Below are 19,038 nucleotides of genomic sequence, written 5' to 3'. Positions count from 1 at the left end.
TAATTAATGTTTTTCATCATGATCTGTGTATATGAAAACTTTTTTAAATTGGGTTTACATTTCCAGACATTATAACATTTCCCTGATATTATAACAGGGAACCGGTATAGACTGATGAAATACCAGAATGCTGTAGAAATTAATCCAATTCTGGTATTAATACACAGAGTCACAGACCATCTTTGGGTAAAGAAATTAAACAAGCTCTAACATAAATGCAAGATCGGGGAAAAGGGTTCAGTAAAGAAGACGGTGAAGAATACGCTCTAATGGAAAGCAAAACCAAAAGTTAAAAGAAAGGATGAAAGATTGGATTTTTTTTTCCCAAAATGGGCTAGTTTACATATACCCTGTTACGAGTGGAGTGAAGTGAGAAGGATTTGTGATCTACAGATTAGTTCAACTGGGGAAATGAGAAAGACCACGAAAGGGAAGTGGGGTTTCATTGCAATTGCCTTAGAAATAAGAGGAGAGAAGAATCTATGATTATGGTAAAAGAAGATAAGGAAGTGGCCGAGACTAATGCGGTAGGAAGAAAGGAAGAGTTGCGGAGAGAAAATCGGAAGGAAGGAAGAACTTCGTTTGTCTGTTAGAGATGTTACAAGGGAAAATAATAATAATAATAAAAAGAAAGATGACTCATTATTTTTCTTTTACAAATTTTAATCCAACCAAAAATGAGTTTTGTTGGGTAGAAGACAGAAGGAAAGAAGTGGACTATTATGAAAATTTTAATTGGTAAACGATTGATGTATAATTTAAATACCCTTGGATAGGGGAAGATTGTTAAAGTAACGCGCTATTTCATAAGATTGAGATAGGCTCTATAGACTAAGATAAGATTGAGATAGGCTCTATAGACTAAGATAAGGATTACAACTAAGATAAGGATTACAGATTACGATAAGGATTACAGACATTATAGATTACGATAAGGATTACAGAATACGATAAGGATTAGGCCTACAGATTATGATAAGGATTAAGACGACGGGAACTCTACGTAACATCATGACCTAAGCCCTATAAATAGAGGGGGCTAATCGACGTTTTGAGGTACGCAATAAATCTTAATTCAATTTCTTGATTTCTCCCGAAAGATTATTTTTTCACACTTATTCGTTGGAGCCTACTCCACCGGTAACACACCGGTGTTTGTAGAATTACCTTTTCTTTTCTTCATTCAGGAAGTCAGATCAGATGCGAGTTGCGCAGAATCCATCATCAACAGTTGGCGCCGTATGTGGGAACATATTTTTGTTCTCTAAACAAAGCATGGTTCGATTACGATCTGGTCTGGTTGTTGGCGAGGACGAAGCGTTGCAGGCTTCTGATGAAGGGGACTCAAACGATCAGGAACGCGTCGCAACATTGGAACAACAGGTTCAAACCTTAGTCTAACAAAATGCGATGATTCTACAACGCTTAGCCGCCCCCAACGAGGAGAGAAACAGTGAAGTACCCAACAATGACTCCCGTAGGGTTAACAACGATTTTGAGCTTAGACAAATAGGGGGTCAACAGAGGAGCCATCACCATCGGTCCCCTGAACGGAATACCACTAGGCTCCATGGAGATACTTCTAGTTATGTTGGTGATAAGACTGAGGACGTCACTCATTTCAATCTAGAGATTCAGGATCTGAAAGCTAGAGTTGACGATGTCATGCAAGCGATGAAAGGGAAGGCGCAGACTGTAGTGAATGACATGGTACAGAAAACCAACCTAGCTTTTAGCCCAGAGGTTATGAGTTGTCCTCTACTTAGCAAATTCAAGATGCCAACTCTTGAGAGCTTCGATGGGACGCGGGACTTTCTCGACCATTTGGAGACCTACAAAGCTCTTATGTATTTACAAGCTGTACTAGACAAGATTATGTGTAGGGCTTTCCCTACCACACTAAAGGGTTGGGCTCGTCTCTAGTTCAATAAATTAAAACCAGGCTCCATTGAAAACTTTGAATAGTTGAGCAAACAATTCATAAGACACTTCATCGTTGGGCAGAGGCATAGGAAACCAGCAACACATTTACTGAATGTGAAGCAGCATAAGGGAGAGCCTCTCCGTGATTACATAAGTCGTTTTAACACTGAAATGCTGCAGGTAGAAGAGGTGGACGACAAGGTTGCCTTCACAGCCTTTATGGGAGGATTACAGACCTCTAAGTTCCTATTTTCTTTGTCAAATGAAGCCCTTACGAGCATGACAGAGTTAATGGTTAGAGCGCAGAAGCACATGAACACTGAGGGTGCTATGAATGCATGAAAAAACAAATATGGTGAAGATGAGAGGTCGGATAAAAAGAGACCAACACCTAGCATTAGGGAGGAAAGGGAATCGAAGTACAAGAAAATCTTAAACAGCCAGGCTGATAGATCGTCTCGCCGTCCAATAAGCCCAGGCAGGTATAATAACTACACCCCCCTCCCCCCCAAATACATCTGGAAAGCAGGTCTTTCTGCAGATTCAAGATGACGCATCATTGAAATGGCCGCTAAAGCTAAAAGCTGATCCAACAAAGAGGTCTCGAGATAAATACTGTAGGTTCCACTAGGACCATGGACATAACACAGAAGATTGTTTCGACCTTAAAAACAAGATCGAGAATCTTGTTTGTTAGGGTCATTTACGTAAATTTACGACTGGGAATAGAAAATGAGGCTCCAACCCAGCCCGAGAGGGCCGAGATAATCGCCTTCCTCAACACCAACCAATGGGTGAGATAAGAGTTATATCAGGTGGCTTCGCTGGTAGTGGGGAGACGAGTTCGGCTCGGAGGGCTCATGTCAGGAGAGTTCGGAGTTTTTTAGAGGTGAATGAAGTTAGAGTGACAAGTCCTCCAACAAAATTACCGTGAGTTGAGGAGCCAGTCATAACCTTTTCTGAAGAAGATGACAAGGGAATTCACTAGCCCTATGATGACCCTCTGGTAGTTTCCATGGTCGTCGCTAATTTCACTGTTCGACGAATACTGATAGACAATGGAAGCTCGGCTGACATACTATTTATTGGGGTGTACGACAAATTAAAATTGGCCGAGAGAAGCTTCGACCCATGAAGTCACCACTGGTGGGATTTTTAGGCGACAAAGTATATCCATTGGGGGCAGTTACCCTTCCAGTCACTGCAGGAGCCAATTCAAAGTAGGTCACTGTAATGGTGGACTTTGTAGTGGTGGACTGCCCATCATCATACAACATTATCCTAGGGAGGACAACATTGAATGCCATGAAAGCAATCACTTCCACTTACCATCTCCTGATGCGTTTCCCAACTGAATATGGTATGGGAGAGCTAAGAGGGGACCAAACAATGGCTCGAGAATGTTATGTCGCCTCTCTCAGAAAAAAAAAAATCGCAAGAGGCACTTATGATTGAAGGGCTGGAAGGGAGAGGTAACCCAGACTTTCACAAAGCGGAACCTTCAGAGGAGCTAGAAAAAGTCATCCTTGGGGATGGTGAGCTCGAGAAGAAAGTGAGTATAGGGTCTTTACTCCCCCCAGGTATCAAAGATGAACTTACTCAATTCCTCAGGAAGAGTCGAGACATATTTACATGGGCGCATGAAGACATACCGGGTATAGACCCCACTATCATGGAGCACCGCCTAAATGTAAATCCTAACTTCAAACCTATCAAACAAAAGAGGAGGACTTTCGCTCCAGAGAGGAATCAGGCTATATCAGAAGAGGTGGAAAGCTCTTAAAAGCCGACTTTATTCAAGAGGTGTACTACCCCGACTAGCTGGCAAATATGGTCCTAGTGAAGAAGGCAAATGAAAAGTGGAGGCTATGTGTGCATTTCACCGACTTTAACAAAGTTTGCCCGAATGACAGTTTTCCTCTCCCAAGAATCGATATGCTTGTTGAGGGAACGGCTGGACACGAACTACTAAGTTTCATGGATGCATATCGTTGTAATGCCTTTTGGGCTTAAGAACGCTGGTGCAACGTACCAGAGGCTAGTGAATGCAATGTTTAAGCACCAAATTGGTAGAAACATGGAGGTATATGTTGATGACATGTTGGTGAAAAGCTTAAAAGCTGAAGACCATTTGATTGACCTGCAGGAGACCTTCAAGGTACTTAGGAGGCATAAGATGAAACTCAACCCCAGCAAGTGTGCCTTTGGGGTTTCCTCAGGAAAGTTCTTGGGATATATGGTAAGTAGAAGAAGAATTGAGGTCAATCTAGAGAAGATCCAAGCAGTCATTGACATGAGATCGCCAAGATCAACCAAGGATCTACAACGACTAACAGGGAAGATTACTGCCTTTAGTAGGCTAATCTCTCGGTCAACTGACAGGTGTCTACCTTTCTTTCGTGTGCTAAGGAAGGCTTTTGAATGGACCCCAGAGTATGAGTAGGCGTTCAAAGAACTAAAGCAGTACCTTAGTTTTCCTTCATTACTGTCTCGAACCATACCGGGAGATGAACTATACATATACCTTGTAGTCTCCACGATAGCTGTCAGTTCAGCTCTGATACGAGAAGAAGAAGGGGTCCAAAGGCCAGTATACTTCGTGAGCAGATCACTTAGGGGTCCAGAGGAAAGATATCCAAGGATGGAACAGTTGGCCTTTGCTTTAATTGTGTCCGCCAGGAAACTGAGACCATATTTTCAAGCGCATACGATAGTGGTCCTAACAGATTAACCCCTTCGACAGGTCCTACACAAGCTAGAAAGCTCTGGTCGACTAATGAAGTGGTCAGTAGAGTTAGGAGAGTTCGACATTCAATATAAGCCAAGAATAACAGTAAAGGCTCAAGTGTTGGCTGATTTCTTAGCTGAGTTTACCCCTCCAGAAGAGGAGAAACAACCCCAATTTTTGATAAAACTAGGTTCAAGTGAGCAGGTGGGCCCAGAAGTAGTCTGGGACTTGTTCGTAGATGGGTCATCTAATGTTCAGGTTAGTGGAGCCGGGCTTGTTCTTATCTCCCCAGAGGGAGAAAGTATACAGTACGCACTTCAGTTTGGTTTCAAAGCACCTAACAACGAGGCAGAATACGAAGCCTTGATAGCAGGATTAAAAGTGGCAAATGCCCTAGGGGTTGAGTAATTAAAGGTGTACACCGACTCCCAGCTGGTCACTGGACAAGTTTCTAGCGGAATATGAGGTACGGGACGAGAAGATGAAGAGTTACCTACAACAGGTGGAAGGATTAAAGAATCACTTCCAAAGATTCTCAATTCATCAAATACCACGAGAAAAGAATGGGAAAGCAGATGCCTTAGCCTGGCTAGCTACTGTCTTGGAACCTGAGATCAATAAGACTATACCACTGGAATATTTGGACGAACCATCTATATCTCAGGAGAGACAAATTAAAGTGCAACAAGCGATATTGAGTGTGGAATGGGCAGATCCTATCATCAAATATATCAAGGATGAGGTGCTACCAACAGACCGAGTAGAAACTCGAAAGGTCAAGATGCGGACAGCTAGGTATATACTTATCAAAGGGGTGCTCTACAAGAGAAGCTTCTCCATGCTGTATTTACAATGCGTTTCTAGCGAGGAAGCTGACTACATTTTGAGGGAGATCCACCTAGGAGTTTGTGGAAACCATGCTGGGGGTAGGTCACTTGCTAACAAGGCCATCCGACAAGGATACTATTGGCCCACCATGCAGAAAGATGCACTTGACTTCGTTAAAAAGTGCGACAAGTGTCAACGATTTGCCAATATCCTGAGAAAACCGTCAGAGGAGATAACTCTCATGTCAGGACCATGGCCATTTGCTCAATGGGGAATGGACTCGATTGGCCCTCTCGTCAAGGGCAAATGGCAGACTAAGTATGCCATTGTTATGGTTGATTACTTCACTAAATGGATAAAAGCTGAGCCTCTGGCCAAGATCACAGAGAATAATATAAGGAAGTTCGTATGGAAATCAATAGTTTACAGATTTGGGATTCCTAGAGTGATTGTCACAGACAATGCAAAATAGTTTGACAACTCTGACTTTAAAAATTTTTGTTCCGAGCTCAGGATTTAAATTCATTTATCATTGCCAGGACATCCCCAGACGAATGGATAGGCCGAAGTCACTGACAGAACAATCCTTCAGATGATCAAGACTCCACTTGACGCTGTAAAGGGACTGTAGCCTGAGCAGCTGCCGAGTGTACTGTGGGCTTACCGTACTACTGCAAGGACTCCCACAGGGTAAACTACTTTTCTTTTAGCATTTGGAAGTGAGGCAGTAGTACCTGTAGTGATTGGCCTAACAAGCTTTAGGACGGAGCACTACGAGCCCAAGCAGAACGAAAGGGAGTTGGAAGCAAGCTTGGACCTAATCGAAGAAATGAGAGACCAAGCCCAGATTAGGATGGTTGCCTTTCAACAGAAGGTTTCCAAGTATTACAATACTCGGGTCAAGCCTAGGAGGTTCTCAGTAAGAGATTTAGTACTCCTCAAAGTTACTCAAGCAACTAAGGATTCAACCATAGGGAAACTGGGTCCCAAATGGGAATGGCCTTACAAAGTTACGCGATGTCTGCGACCAGGAACATACTAGTTGGAGGACATAAAGGGAAAACCACTGCCTCACCCGTGAAATGTTGAGCATCTAAAGAAATATTATCAGTAAACAATTTCAGTTTAATCTCAATTTATTATTTGTTTTTGCTAATACTTCTAGTTTCAATAATTGTTTCATTCTCTACGAATGAATGTCTTCAATAGACTTGTTATCAACTTTAGCTTTAATAAAGTATTCCCTACTTGGATCAGTTGTTTCAAATAATTCATTATCATTTTGATATGTTAAGATATTTATGTTAAATGGGTGAGCTGGGTGAAGCTCATAGTAATCTACTTCCCTTGTTAAAGGGTGAGCTCATAGTAATCTACTTCCTTTGTTAAAGAGTGAGCTGAGTGAAGCTCGTATTCATCTACTTCCCCTGTTAAAGGGTAAGCTGAGTGAAGCTCGTATTCATCTACTTACCTTATTACACAGACGAGCTGAGTAAAACTCGTCTTAATCTACTTTCCTTATTAAAGGGACGAGCCGACTAAAGATGTCAATAGAATAACATAATGCGACAATCGCAATGGCAAAACATAACTGTCCATTCTACTCATCAACCCTACAAATATAAATGGAAACTAAATGAATGGCTATTCGGAGTCACTCGCTTCATCCAGTTGAATGATAAAGAAGTCTTGGTCTGCAAATTCAGAAGCAGCATGATTCCGAAAATCTTCGAAGCCATCAAAGTAGGCCTTCGACATAATCTCTTTGAAGGTTGGTGAGGCTTTAAACTCATCCACTGCATTGGATCTTTCTACCATCAGTTTCTGGGACATCTCCTTATCGAGCTTTTGCACATAAGATGTATGACAAGCTCGTTCTGTTTCTAACTCAGCACGCATTGCTTGTAGAGCGGCCTCATGTTTATCATGCTCTAATTGTAAATCGGCTTGGTGTTAGGAGCGAGTAGAAGCCAACATATTGGTGTAATGCTCCCCTCCTTTTACAGCTAGACACGACAAGTAATACGCGTGTGTATTCACCTGTACGCACGTGGGAACAAAAAGTTACAATGAAGCGGAAAAGAAAAGCTAAATAAAAACAGAAGATGGTGCGAGAGTTAACCCGTGCGAGATCATGCATGAGCAGGTCTACAATCTCAGTTGGAGGGCCAGAATTCAGATACATTATATCCTCCTTCGATAAAGACTCGCTTATCTTCCTAAAAGCAAGTTGAGCATTGCCTAGAACAGATGCTGCTGAAGAGTAGGGATCTGAGGGGAGTACCCCTGCTTCAGTAAGGATTAGCCTAGTCTTATCCACAAGCTGATGAGGGAATTGCGAGTCGGATACATGTGGAGAAAAAACTGAAATAGGTAAGACTTTTTGTGCTGTAATAGTAGGCTTCTATTTTTTCCTCTTGGCGGGTGAAGTAGGTGGGAAGTCACTTGAGTCTTCTTTGAACTGAGCTAGAAGCCTCTTATTAAGTTTTTGGGATATAGTTACAGAGGACTTGCCAACTGGCTGAGGACCAATCCCATAGGTAAACAAAGTCTGAGGTGTCACGAGTGAAGACCAGTCCTTCCCTGAGTGGTTAAAGGCTTCCTTTATTCGCTGGAGATCATTAGATGAAATGGCAATCTCTTTAACGCCTGAAAGGACAACTCCTCTGTTAATAACTCAAACAAAATTTATTTTGAGTTTTAAAACATAAGAGGGTATCATTATGGACAACTCACTGGTGGAATTCTGATTACACCATGCACGAGGAATGGAAGTCCTTATTCACAGGAAAGCACTTTCATCAGGAAAGAACTCCCAGCCATCACTAGAAACGAAAAAGAAACGGCTTTTCCATGGTTTGTGCTTAAGGGAATTTCCAAAGATAAGAATTCTATCCCGTGGGGAGAAGTACAACCAGTCACCCCTTTTGGGAATGTAGTAATAAAGAAACTCCTAGATAGTGAGCGAGGTATTACAACAAGCTCGCCATAGAACTAGACAACCCATCATTGTTCTCTAGGCATTCAGGGAGAGTTGAGTCGGAGCAAGATTAAGGTGACGCAGCAGTTCCTTATGCTTTCTAGCAAGCTTAATCCACTGCTCATTCGCTCCATGCATTAATTAAGTAAGGTTGACTTTCTTTTCTAATTTTCATTCTCAGGTTAAATAGTCGGAATCCTCTCTTTTCCATCGGCACAACTTTTCAGTAGACGCGTATCCTTATTCATCAAATCGTATGGCGTTCTTATTCATTCCGTCAGACTGGTGGTGTTCCTCATCTGACATAGTGTTGGATTCTGGGTGAAACATGCTGGCAGTAACACACACTACTATATGCAAGAGCCTAGCTTCATAGTGACCTATAAAATTTTCTAACTTTGGTCTTAGTATATTGAGTTAGAAGAAGAAGCAACAACGAATTAAATAAAAGAAGGAAGAAAACAAAGGCATGGAACTTACCACATCACTACGACTGGTATTACTTGGCTTTCTGGAAGATGGAAGTAATTTGAATGAATTCTATTCAAACCATCTCAATTTATAGCAGAAGAACGTAAACAGATAAATAAAATATTTCTGGTGGAATTCTAATAGAAATCTGCTTCGTGAGGGATAAGCAGCTTCCAGCGGGCTATTTTACATAGGAATTTACTTTTACAAGGTAGAATAGGATTAGGAGTAAATCCTCGAATAGGACAACCACACTGGCAGCCCCCACATGAGTTACCTATGTGTCGAAAGGTAAGCTGCCAGCATGACAGCTTGCAATATATACGAGCTGCCAATATGGCATTACGACAAATATTTCAAAGACATATACGGTCCTGCCAATGTGGCATTATGATAAATATTTCAAGGGCAACTACGGTCCCAAAAAAAAAAATTTCCTAGGGGTGCTGCCCCTTAGATCCCCACGATCTGACTTGGCAGCTCGACCCCTGAATGTATTCATGAAGTGGCAATCTGAGTCAGGTTAATGGACAAGGCTCTACTATCTCATAATTAAACCAACTTATTATAGAAATACGGGGTGAACGGTACTGTGATACCCCTCGGATCCGAGACACGGGTTGATCAGGCCCAGGCCCAAACCCGAGGGAATATCAAACAATTAATATTTTATAATGAACACGGAATACAAAATAAACTAAGAAATGAAATTAAAGCTGGAAGGAACTAAAAATAGAATCCGCAAAATATTATAATTATTAAAATCCATCAAACCCAAACTCCAAAACTCCATCAGTTTACAACTTGGGAATCCATCTCTAGTGGACCCCTATTAAACATCCAAACGGAAGATAGAACAACTGTAATAAACGTCCAGAAATAAAACTATAGAGAGAGCCCTACATCGTCGGAAGAGTGAATAGAGACCTCTGCTCAGCACGAACACGTCTAAGCCTGGAATTGTCGTGTACCTGAAAAATAGAAGTGGGTCAGGCCCACGCGCAAGTTCTATACTACTATAATCCAAACAGAGGCCCGATACGCATGTACATCCTAAACAATTCAATAATAGCTAATAGTCCGTAAATATATATATAATCACACTAAAGGACTCCCACTGGACTACAGGCCGGTCTCAACCTGAATAGAGGTAACATGCTAAAACGCACACGAAGTAAGCATATGTACCTATAACTAAACAGGGTACACCTCCAACCATCGTAGCCAGCTACACATCCCGATGCATATACGCTCCCTAGCCATCGGTCCTGAGGCTCAAGCTCATACCGAGGCACCATAACAGTACATATATAAAATCCATCCAAAATCCCTGGTATTGCTGCTCAACAAGTAGTTGCCATGACAATACAAATCCACGGGACTTAACTTTTAGTTAATCCCATCCTTATTCCAAGTAGGTGGGTAATGGTGTTGTTTTAAAAATCAAACCCATCCTTAGTATGCCACCGTCCCATACCGGTGCCTACTTTCCAATCCTCCAGTAGTCAAAAATACCAATAAATCAATTATATATCAACTAAATTCCAACATCCAACATTCAATGTTAGTAGTGATAAAATAAACATTGATAAACAGGGTCACAACAACAACATATACTTGCCCAGTTTAAGTTGTTCCCTTTAGTCTGATATAAAGACAGAATTAATTAAAACTTCCATTTAACACCTTCCAATTACATACAGATATGTAGGGTATGTATCACAAAATCCTAACCTCCACAGTTGATACTAATTGTGATAATATAAGCATCAAAACAATATTCACAGTATGTATGTAGACATGCTCAAATTATAGTGTTCCACAAAACCGATCTAGTGTTAAACTCAAATCCTCCTAGTATTTAAGTTCCAACAGTTGCTATTACAGAAGTTAAGATAGCTATCATCTAGACCCATCCTTCCAATAATTTATACTAGCAGTGGTAAGGAAAAACGTGAACCACAGAACCACAATGCATCCACAAACATGCTTAGTCTAGGTTGAACAAGCATACAACACTACTGTAACTACCAGTTTCATAGCAAAACAGATATCATTTTCGTTTGGTTTAATCTTCATTAATCTTGGAATCACTTAAGAGTGCAAAGAGTATGAAGCCTAAGGGAAAGAGTAAGGATAAAATCTTGCCTCAGAAACTTTTGTTCAAAGTTTCAACGTCGTTTTCTTAAAAATATCCCGGCGAGTTCCAAAACCCGGTTACTGTTCACGGGTACGAAATAGTATTCCTGAACTCAAAACCTGATCTCCACCGTTCATATTGTGCGACACTGAGTCATGAACCTATCCTCCAAATTTCAGCTCGATCGGACCACGAACGAAGCGGAATCGGATATTTGATGAAATCTGGGCAGAATGGAAAAAAACCTGTGCGACCCAGTTACTGTTCACGAGTATGAATCACTGTTCCTGAGGTCAAACTCTGATCTCCACCGTTCAAATTGTGCGTCACTGAGTCATGAACCTCTCCTCCAAAATTTAGCTCGATCGGACCTCGGACGAAGCAGGATCGGAGCATTGATCAAACCTTGGCAGAATGTGCAAAACTGCGTTTTTCCTTCTCCACTTCCACAAAACGTGTGCTTTGTTAAAAAAACCCTGCACAGACGTTTACCTTATGCTTATAGAATTTTCCTAAACCCTAGGTTCATTTAAGTCCAACTCACAATCCTAACCGGCCCATCCAATTAACGTAGAAACTTACGACGGCTATAATATAAAACCCTAATTTAAACTGTAATTAAAACCATAGTTAGATGTATTTACCTAATTACCCTATTCACCATTAAATACTTAACAAATAATCTAATTGAACAAAATAATAATTAGTAAACCCAATTAAACCAAATAAGACACACATAGAATAATTAAACCAATTACACTTAAACCATTAATGCCAATTAAATAATTAAAACACTAACAAGTAATTCCAATCACATAATTAAACCAATTACACTTAAACCATTAATGCCAATTAAATAATTAAAACACTAACAAGTAATTCCAATCAAATAACTAAAAAATAAATATCATTTAAATAAATTAAATCACCACAAAAGAAAACAATTAAGCACCTAATAAAAAAAAATAATGACACATAATCAAATAAAATGCACTAAAATAATAAATTAAATACCATTAAATACCAGGAATATCCTTTTTAAAATTAGGGGTATTACATTCTTCCTCTCTAACAAAAGGAATTCCGTCCTCGGAATTCACTCTTACCTTCTTCCAAAATTTCAGGAAACCGTGAGCGAATGACATCCTCTCGTTCCCAAGTGGACTCAGACTCATTGTGATGACTCCACTAAACACGAACCAAAGGAATAACCTTATTACGAAGAATCTGATCTCGTCGGTCGACAATACGACATGGTGGCTCTAAATAAGTTGCATCCGGCTGCAACTCAATCTCCCCAACATCGATATGCTGATACCGATCATCATCTCGAAGAAATTTCCGCAACATGGAAACATGAAACATGTTGTGGACGCGATCCAAAGTATCCGGAAGTGCCAACCGATAAGCAACAGCTCCAATGCGATCTGTAATCATGAATGGACCAACAAATCGCGGTGACAACTTCCCTTTCTTCCCAAAGCACATAACACCCTTCATAGGAGACACTTTGAGTAGAACCTGATCCCCAACCTGAAACTCCAAAGCCCGAGTACGACGATCAGCATAGCTCTTCTGCCTTCTTTGGGCAATACGCATGCGATCTCGAATAAGAGCAATCTTTTCAGAGGTATCCTTGATGAACGCAGGACCTAAGAATCGATTCTCTCCAACCTCCATCCAACAAACAGTTAACCGACACGGTCGACCGTACAATGCCTCAAATGGTGCCATACCAATAGTCTTCTGGAAACTATTGTTATAAGCAAACTCCACAAGTGGCAAATATTCCTTCCAGTGGCCCTTGAAATTCAGAACACACGACCGAAGCATATCTTCCATAATCTGATTCACCCTCTCAGTCTGTCCGTCAGTCTGAGGATGATAAGTAGTACTAAGGTGTAACTCCGTACCTAAAGCCTGCTGAAAACTCTTCCAAAATCCAGATACAAAGCTTGAATCCCTGTCCGATATAATAGATAATGGAATGCCATGTAGTTTCACAATCTCTGAAATGTAAAGCCTCGCCAACTACTCCGAAATGTAGTCAGTGCAAATAGGCAAGAAATGAGCTGACTTGGTCAACCTATCCACAATGACCCATATGGAATTATGCCCCTTGAAAGAATTTGGCAACCCTTCCACAAAATCCATAGATATGTTCTCCCATTTCCACTCCGAAATTGGTAGTGGCTGTAGAGCTCCTGGCGGCCTCTGATGATCAATCTTAACCATCTGACAAGTACTACATTGAGAAACAAAAAGAGTAATGTCCTTCTTCATACCTGCCCACCAAAACTGCCGCTTCATATCTTGATACATCTTATCGCATCCTGGATGAACAGAGAACTCAGAGTGATGAGTCTCAATCATCACATCCTTCCTCAAATTATCAGCAGAAGGTACCACTAACCGTCCCTTGTACCTTAAACCTCCATCAGCCCCAACATAGTAGAATGAAACCTCTCCGGAAGCTATCTCTGCGACCTTGTCGACACACTGCTGATCGGTGAGTTGTGCTTGTAAAACCTTGCGAATGATGGAAGGTGTAACCACCATGTAAGCCATAAAAGCATCCGATAACTCATCCACACTTTTTAAAGCATTCCACTCAGTAGTGAATAGAGCAGAAAGACTACCAACAGGTCGGCGACTGAGTGCATCCGCCACTACATTCGCTTTCCTTAGATGGTACTGTATAGAAAAATGATAGTCTTTTACAAACTTCAACCACCTGCGCTGTCTCATATTTAGCTCCCGCTGAGTGAACAAGTACTGCAGACTCTTGTGATCACTGAATAATCTGAAGGACTCACCCAACAGATAATGCCTCCAAATACGCAAAGCAAAGACCACTGCTGCCAACTCCAAATCATGTATTGGATAATTAAGCTCATGAGGCTTAAGTTTCCGAGATCCATAAGAAATCGGTCGCTCCTCCTCCATCAATACACATCCAAGACCCTGCAACGAAGCATCCGTGTAAACAAGATACTCTATCCCGCTCTGCGGAGTAGCCAGAACCGGTGCAGAAGTCAGCTTCCTTTTCAGCTCATCAAAAGCTCGCTAACAGTGTTCATCCCACACGAACTGTACACCCTTCTTGGTCAGATGAGTGAGTGGTCCTGCTATCTTAGAGAAGCCCTGGATGAATCTCCTGTAATATCCTGCCAGATCGAGAAAACTCCGAATCTCAGTAGGTGATGTAGGCTGTCCCCACTCAACCACCGCTGAAACCTTGGCCGGATCCACTGCTATCCCCTTTTCTGACACCACGTGACCCAAAAATTTCACCTCCCGCTGCCAAAATTCACACTTCTCGAACTTAGCATATCACTGGTGCTCACGAAGCGTCTGCAAGACTATGCGAAGATGTCTAGCATGATCGTCCTCCGACCGAGAATAGATCAAGATGTCATCAATAAAGACAATAACAAACTGATCCAAATAAGCCCGGAAGACTCTATTCATTAAGTCCATGAATACTGTAGGTGCATTAGTCGTCCCAAATGGCATAACTCGAAACTCATAAGAACCATATCACGTGAGAAATGCTGTCTTAGGAACATCCTGCTCTCTGACCCTCAGCTGATGATACCCAGAACGCAGATCAATCTTGGAGAAATATGTGGCTCCCCTTCACTGATCAAACAAGTCATCAATCCTGGGCAAAGGATACTTGTTACGAATCGTAACCTTATTCAACTCCCTGTAATCTATACACAGACGAAGCGAATCATCCTTCTTCTTCACAAACAGAACCGGTGCTCCCCAAGGTGATGTACTCCTACGAATAAAACCCTGGCTGAGTAACTGTTGAATCTAATCCCTCAGCTCTCTCATCTCTACCGGTGCCATCCTATAGGGTGCACTAGCAATAGGCGCAGTGCCTGGAGCTAAGTCTATCACAAAATCGATCTCGCAACTAGGTGGCAACCCTGGAATCTCCTGAAATACATCTGGGAAATCTTGTACAATCGGTATGTTATCCAATGACACAGTAATCCCCTCCTCATTTTTCTCCTCCACATGGAACAAATAGGTACTACCGCCCCCTTTAAAACGTGGCATAGCTACTACATACATATCCTGACCAGGTATGGTAAAAATAATAGATCTATCAAAACAAACAACTTGGTCATGGTAGTGAGACAACCAATCCATCCCAAGTATCACATCATAAGTGTGCATGTCCAGGACCAATAGATTGGCTAGAAATCTGAGTCTACCAATATCTAGTGTCACAGGCCCATCACTCTCATGTATAATAGCTGTATCACCCAATGGTGTAGAAATACCCTGAGGTCTAGTGCATACCCTCGTCCTCATCCCAGACAAAGCAATAAAAGTCCTAGCTACAAATGAGTGTGTAGCACCCGTATCAAATAAAACACGTCCATGCAAACCATGAATAAGAAACTTACCCTCAATAGTCTGAGGTGCCTGAACATCCTGTGGCATGGGGTTATACACCCTGCCATAGTGCAACTGCTGTGGTGCCTGTCCCTGAGTCTGCGGCGGTACCGGTAAAGCCAGATGTGTCTGTCCCTGAATCCGTGGAACCTGTGGAGCTGGTAGAGGCACTGGCGCCCTCTGTCCCTGCTGCACATACTGTCTCTGTCCCTGTCCTTGTCCTGCTTTAGGACACTGCCTGGTGGTATGACCATACTCTCCACAAGTGTAACAACTACCCTGGAAAGTACCAAATGGCCTCTTCTGTTGGTTAGCCTGTGGCTGACCCTGTCCTGCCTGTGGTCCCCCATTCTGTTGCCTCTGAATAGGTACCCCATTCCGGTGAGCATCTGAACCACCCTTGTGCTTCTTCCAAGGCTGTTGTCCTTGGAACTTGCTTATGTTATTCTGCCGGTGACCATTGCCATTCCCCTTTTCAGCTGACTGATTAGTAGAGTCTTTATCTCCCCGCTTCTCACCACGAGCCTGTCTGATGTCCACAGTCAACTGATACTGTTGTAGAGCGGCGTCTACCACCTGTGCATAGGTAGTATAGGCTGGACTACCTATAATAGCTCTCTTGATAGACCATATCAATCCCTTGACAAAACTGTTGCGCTTCTTCTCCTCTGTATCCACCTCCTCCAGTGCAAAGAGAGACAAGCGTGTGAACTGCTGCTCATACTCCGCCACTGTCATGTTTCCCTGCTGCAGACTTAGAAACTCGGTCTTCATAGCTGCCCTGACTGCATAGGGAAAATATTTCTCATCAAAGCGAGCACTGAACTCATCATAAGACAATGTCATCCTCTCCTCTGAGGTGGTAACTGACTCCCACCACTGTAGTGCATCCCCAACTAGCTTGAAAATAGCAAGCATCTGCTTCTGAACCTCCGTGCACTGAACCAAACGAAGATGACGCTCAATGTCCTGTTTCCACTGGTGAGCTGCTCTCGCATCGGTTGAGCCTGAGAACACAGGTGGACTCCCCTTTATGAAAGAGCTCCTAGCCTTTCCCTAAGAATCCGTCTGAACCACTGATGTTGGTACAGGTGCCGGCTGTACCTGAGACTGATTCCGAAGTGCAGCTGTTACCCCAGCCTCTAAAGCCCGAGCAACGAGGTCATTGAGGTGAGGAGATCTCTGACCTGGTCCAGAGTCTGTTGAACATTCTCCTGTTCCTCCTGAAACTGATCCATGTCATCTTGAAACCCAAGCCTTTGCTGTTCTTCCTCCATTTGCTGACGCCGTAGGAAATATTGTTGCCTACGTGCCGTTCTCCTTTCCTTCCTAGTTCCTTGCATGTTTTGTCCATTTCTAGCGTTAACCATCTGTTAACACGAAAAGACAGACGTCAGTACCCTTTCTATACGAACCATAAGGAATACAATGAATCCTAACTTAAGCTCTATTCAAGAGAAAACGCTACGCGGAAGACTTAATACGAAAACATCCTAGAGACACTTGAACCTGGAGTGCTCTGATACCAACTGTGATACCCCTCGGATCTGAGACACGGGTTGATCAGGCCCAGGCCCAAACCCGAGGGAATATCAAACAATTAATATTTTATAATGAACATGGAATACAAAATAAACTAAGAAATGAAATTAAAGCTGGAAGGAACTAAAAATAGAATCCGCAAAATATTATAATTATTAAAATCCATCAAACCCAAACTCCAAAACTCCATCAGTTTACAACTTGGGAATCCATCTCTAGTGGACCCCTATTAAACATCCAAACGGAAGATAGAACAACTGTAATAAACGTCCAGAAATAAAACTATAGAGAGAGCCCTACATCGTCGGAAGAGTGAATAGAGACCTCTGCTCAGCACGAACACGTCTAAGCCTGGAATTGTCGTGTACCTGAAAAATAGAAATGGGTCAGGCCCACGCGCAAGTTCTATACTACTACAATCCAAACAGAGGCCCGATACGTATGTACATCCTAAACAATTCAACAATAGCTAATAGTCCGTAAATATATATATAGTCACACTAAAGGACTCCCACTGGACTACAGGCCGGTCTCAACCTGAATAGAGGTAACATGCTAAAACGCACACGAAGTGGGCATATGTACCTATTCCTAAACAGGGTACACCTCCAACCATCGTAGCCAGCTACACATCCCGATGCATATACGCTCCCTAGCCATCGGTCCTGAGGCTCAAGCTCATACCGAGGCACCATAACAATACATATATAAAATCCATCCAAAATCCCTGGTATTGCCGCTCAACAAGTAGTTGCCATGACAATACAAATCCACGGGACTTAACTTTTAGTTAATCCCATCCTTATTCTAAGTAGGTGGGTAATGGTATTGTTTTAAAAATCAAACCCATCCTTAGTATGCCACCGTCCCATATCGGTGCTTACTTTCCAATCCTCCAGTAGTCAAAAATACCAATAAATCAAGTATATATCAACTAAATTTCAACATCCAACATTCAATGTTAGCAGTGATAAAATAAGCATTGATAAACAGGGTCACAACAACAACATATATTTGCCCAGTTTAAGTTATTCCCTTTAGTCTGATATAAAGACAGAATTAATTAAAACTTCCATTTAACACCTTCCAATTACATACAGATATGTAGGGTATGTATCACAAAATCCTAACCTCCACAGTTGATACTAACTGTGATAATGTAAGCATCAAAACAATATTCACAGTATGTATGTAGACATGCTCAAATTATAGTGTTCCACAAAACCGATCTAGTGTTAAACTCAAATCCTCCTAGTATTTAAGTTCCAACAGTTGCTATTACAGAAGTTAAGATAGCTATCATCTAGACCCATCCTTCCAATAATTTATACTAGCAGTGGTAAGGAAAAACGTGAACCACAGAACCACAATGCATCCACAAACAAGCTTAGTCTAGGTTGAACAAGCATACAACACTACTGTAACTACAAGTTTCATAGCAAAACAGATATCATTTTCGTTTGGTTTAATCTTCATTAATCCTGGAATCATTTAAGAGTGCAAAGGGTATGAAGCCTAAGGGAAAGAGTAAGGATAGAATTTTGCCTCAGAAACTTTTGTTCAAAGTTTCAACGTCGTTTTCTTAAAAAAATCCCGGCGAGTTCCAAAACCCTGTTACTGTTCACGGGTATGAAACACTATTCCTGAACTCAAAATCTGATCTCCACCGTTCAGATTGTGCAACACTGAGTCATGAACCTATCTTCTAAATTTTAGCTTGATCGGACCACGGACGAAGCGGAATCGGATGTTTGATGAAATCTGGGCAGAATGGAAAAAAACCTGTGCGACCCAGTTACTGTTCACGAGTACGAATCACTGTTCCCGAGGTCAAACTCTGATCTCCACCGTTCAGATTGTGCGTCACTGAGTCATGAACCTCTCTTCCAAAATTTAGCTCGATTGGACCACGGACGAAGTGGTATCGGAGCTTTGATCAAACCTTGGCAGAATGTGCAAAACTGCGTTTTTCCTTCTCCACTTCCACAAAACGTGTGTTTTGTTAAAAAAAAC

This window comes from Cornus florida, unplaced genomic scaffold (genome assembly GCF_030987335.1).
Source record: "Cornus florida cultivar Cherokee Brave unplaced genomic scaffold, ASM3098733v1 CherokeeBrave_3.0.0_Hap2_Chr06, whole genome shotgun sequence".
Classification (NCBI taxonomy): Eukaryota; Viridiplantae; Streptophyta; class Magnoliopsida; order Cornales; family Cornaceae; genus Cornus; species Cornus florida.
This window is presented reverse-complemented; position numbering follows the sequence as displayed.